The following is a 4153-nucleotide window of genomic DNA, read 5'->3' on the forward strand; positions in this document are numbered from 1 at the left end:
CACACACACACACACACACACACACACACACACACACACACACACACAAAAACGCTTACTCCAACAATTTGTGTGTGTGTGTGTGTGTATACACACGGACTGATGTACAGACAAATGGTGTGAGAGAATTACCTACAACCCAGTTCAGCCTTGGTTCTTTAAAGCCCAGAATGTTTTGTAAAGATGACAGTTGTGTCTGACACGGAGCTGCTCCGTGGCTCAAAGTGTCTCAGAGACTGAGCCGGGTCCAGAGGACCATGGGTCCACAGGAACCGGGTCTTCTGTCGGACATGGAGCTTAGCAGGAAGAATAAAACTGCTTTTATTTTTGGACCGTTTTAAAGCGGGGTTCAGTGAACAAGTTAGGAAGAATMAATATCCTACCTGTTACAGACGGGTGCTTTGAACGACCTCAGGACTGATGAGCTAATGGCTAGTCCAAGGGTCTGCAACCTTTACAATCAGCTGTTTGAGTCGGTCCGCCGCTGTGAAACAACCGTGTTCGTCACTGAAGTCTATCGAAGGTGGTCTTTTCTGCTCAGTGGCCGTGACTTTCTAAAACTACACACTTGCAGTGAGTTTTAACATCTTTACACTCTGGGAGGAAAGAAAACACAATGTACGTGTAAACAAGAAAAAATYTAGTTTATACAAAATGTAATAATTAAAACATTCACCTAGGCAGACATTTTATCTTTATTTTTTTTCTCATTTTTACTGTTGTGTTCTTTTCAGAAACTTGTCTTATTTTCATATTATTGAAGTGGTGATTGAACTACTAGCATAATCTAACATGAGATTTATTTTGTCTATTTTTTATATCCACAACAATTTTTCTGTTTTGGATTTAAAATAATAATAATAATAAACAGAATCAAATCTCATGTTAGATTTGGTCAAAGAGCCACATGTGGTCCCAGAGGTTGCAGACCCCTGGTCTGGTCTAAACACAACCAAAACCAAAGATTGTTTCAATCTAAGCTAAGTTAGATTGGTGAAGATGAAGATTTAACCCTTCCAGTGCTGTAAAACCACAGTAATCTCAAACTTGCAGGAAAGAAATTAGCTCATCAGATCTGTAAGAAGGAAGTATCTTTGATTCAAAATTAGGTCGGGAGAAATAATCCTACAAAACTCCGTATTAAAACAGCTGAAATGTTCCTTTAAGTGTTTTTGAACGGCCAGCAGACCACATAGCTTCACATTTCTTATTAAGACTTGCTGCTAGTTTTTAAAGAGGTTTAAATTCGACCTGAACATAAAAGTAAATCTATAASCTGGTCTGGTGTGYTTCTTCAGTTCTGCCACACAGTTTYGACTCTGAGACACTTTGTGGCTCCAGAGGAGCCCCGAGCCTCGAACTGAACAGGAAGTGATTGTTGCTGTGTGTTTGTGCCACCAGGGGGCACTGTCGCTGTATCGGTCTCCAAGCTGAAGGTACGGGTCGGACCTGCCGACTGCATGTAAAAAATGTAAACAGGATATTAAATTATTCTTATTTTTTATTTATTTGCTTCTAGTTTCAGCTGCTTGTGGTGAAAACAGAGTTTTGATTCAAGTCATTTTAATCCACTTCAATTAAATCTGATCGATATGAAATTATAAAGAGATCAAATAAATCTGTGTGACTCCACGTCTAACAGAACACCAGACTACACTGGATCTGGTGTCCTCAGATTAAATCCTGATCTAAAGCACAGCTTAAATCTTTTAAACCGAAATGTTGCTGACCTCTGGATTAAAAAGAGACACTTTTARCAGTTTTTCTGTTAAATCCAGTTTATTGGAGAACATTTTATTTACAGGTGAAACCAGATGTTTACATGTGAAACCAGAATCTGACTTTAAACCAGATTTATCTGTTTCAGGGTCAGGCAGGATTCAACTTTATTTAATATATAAAGTCAGTTTTTCTTTACAACTCTGCAGACTGATCTGAGTCCTTCCCTTAACTGTGAAAAATATAAAACTAAAATAAAAAAGCTGTGAAGTATGAAGTTAAAACATTAGGTTTTTATTTAACTTGAACTGCTGACCATTTTTTTATTTTTTACATGATTAAACTTTTTAAAAATTGTTTTCAAAAACAACATTTCAAGAAACAAACTGAGCTGTCAACAGATCAGCAACAACATAGTTATTTCTGTGTAACAGGTGGAGATAAAATGATTTTTACTGAAAGCAAAAATATTTAGATTCATTAAAATGTATAAAATTCTAKTATAAAAGTAATGAAAAGGGTGATTTTTCTGGTTGAGAAGGAGGAAGTGTTTGTCTGAAAACGGCATAAAGAAAGTTAATATAAAACTGTTGGTGTTGTTCTGCTGCAGGAAGCCTGTGATGTTACAGAAAACTGGATCAGACGTTTATTTTTAATATTTATTTAATGTGAACAGCACTCAGGTTTGGAGCCACAGATGTCTACAGGAAAACTTTCAAGTCCAGAACTTTGATCAGAATCTCACGTGAAACAAACAAAACGTTTGGACTTCAATTTAAAGCAATAAACTAAGAGTTTGGAGTCATTTAATACATTTATACACCTTTTTTAAATAAAATAATCTCAGGATTCAATAAAAGTTGATCCATTAGTTTAGATTCTGATCATATAAATAAAGTGATTAATACTCGCTGTTCTCCACCTGTACCAGAGCTCCAGAGAAACATTTCAGCTGTAACGTGTTTATATTTTCACAGATTTGAATAGTTCTTACAGCTCCAGCAGGGTTTTCAAACTAAAGCCTGGTCCTTAACATGACTCAGCATTCTGAATCACTTTTTATTACATTTAACATGAAACAGTTTAGGACTTTAAATCCCAGCCTCTGTTCCAACCTATGAATAATAAATATCTTACCTGTTGGCTCTCTGAACGACTTCAGACTGGAGAAAAAAATCAGACTGATGAGTTAATGGCTAGTCTGAATGGAGTCAGAATTGTGTGTTTCTGAGCAGCGAGTTGTGTTTTTTTTTAATCTAAGCTTGTTTTTGTACGGAGGGTTTGCAGAACTGTATTGTTGGCCCTGCACATTATTCTGTTGTCCACCTCCACCCACCTCACACCCATTTTATACCCACCATGGTGCCACGCTCCTGTTGATTAGATCCACACAAGCCTACTTTAAAACGAGCAGAGGTCTGAATGTTGACTTGTAAAAGTTTGTTATTAACCTGCTGTTCTGATGTTTCACCTGCTTCATTTCAAATGTATATTTTCTACCTGCTGGAGCAGAAAAACCTCTCGTCTTCTATATTTATATTATTCTCTTGTAATAAGAAGAAACTTTTTGGACTTTATATAAATTTATACGTTCCTGCTGTAAAGAAATTATTAAAAAACTGACCTCTTTCTGTGCCTGCTCTCTGTTTTGCTTMTGCCTAATCAGTCAAATCACCTGTGTGTTCAGAGTGTCTGCAGCCTCCTCAACCTCTGAGTCCTGACCCAGTCCTCCTCTGCACGACTCAAACATTCATCAGTCACAGCGAGTGTTTTGAAAGAGATTTTCATCCTTAGTTTTAATCAAATTCAGAGTGAARCCTTCAGTAGAGCAGAGATTATTGAGTTAAGGGGCAGTAATGATGCTGAATGTTAAAGTGAGTGTTGGTTTTAGCTGATTGGGTCAGGCCCAGCAGCACCTTTTCAGCCCACAGACTTAAAGRTGTCCGTGTTGGAGCCTGAGTAATGAGGTGGACGTGTGAGGAGGTGAGCAGACACCCTGAAGGAAATCCTCTGCTCRGTGCTTTAACCTGTGAAAAGCTCCCGTGTGCTCTCCAAACAGCAGGTTTCTCCATCGTCAGCTCCTGCTGCTGCAGAACCAAGGTCAGAGAAAAGCTTTGGACCGCACCGAGCTGCTAGATAAAGCTGCTGCTGTCTGCTTCACCTGCTGCAGATGGAYGCTGCCTGTCTGAAAGTTCTGTCTGTGGCTGGACCAGTAAGAATCAGCCTGGTTTCAATACCTGACAACCAGTTTGTTTGGTTTATTAGGGGTCCAATATGGGGTGCCGTTTGTAAAGTTATACAGTCAAAAATTACCAGCAATATTTTTGTTTTAGCATTTTATAAGAAAAAAACAAAATTTCAGTCAGTTTTTCACCATATGATTCATACATTTATAAATGTCATAGTTTATAAACTAAATATTTAACTTACAAAT

The 4153-nt window shown here is 37.8% G+C and overlaps 1 long non-coding RNA gene across 1 annotated transcript in view; it reads left to right on the forward strand.

Moving 5' to 3' along the window:
• Nucleotides 1–17: 17 nt before the first annotated feature.
• LOC106514197 (uncharacterized) overlaps nucleotides 18–4153 on the forward strand; it is a 10186-nt gene continuing 6050 nt past the window's right edge. The window contains exon 1 of the long non-coding RNA XR_001309868.1: nucleotides 18–3931. This is a non-coding gene — a long non-coding RNA (uncharacterized LOC106514197). The remainder of the gene's footprint in view (nucleotides 3932–4153) is intronic.

Source organism: Austrofundulus limnaeus, unplaced genomic scaffold (assembly GCF_001266775.1).
Source record: "Austrofundulus limnaeus strain Quisiro unplaced genomic scaffold, Austrofundulus_limnaeus-1.0 Scaffold18, whole genome shotgun sequence".
In the NCBI taxonomy this organism is placed as follows: Eukaryota; Metazoa; Chordata; class Actinopteri; order Cyprinodontiformes; family Rivulidae; genus Austrofundulus; species Austrofundulus limnaeus.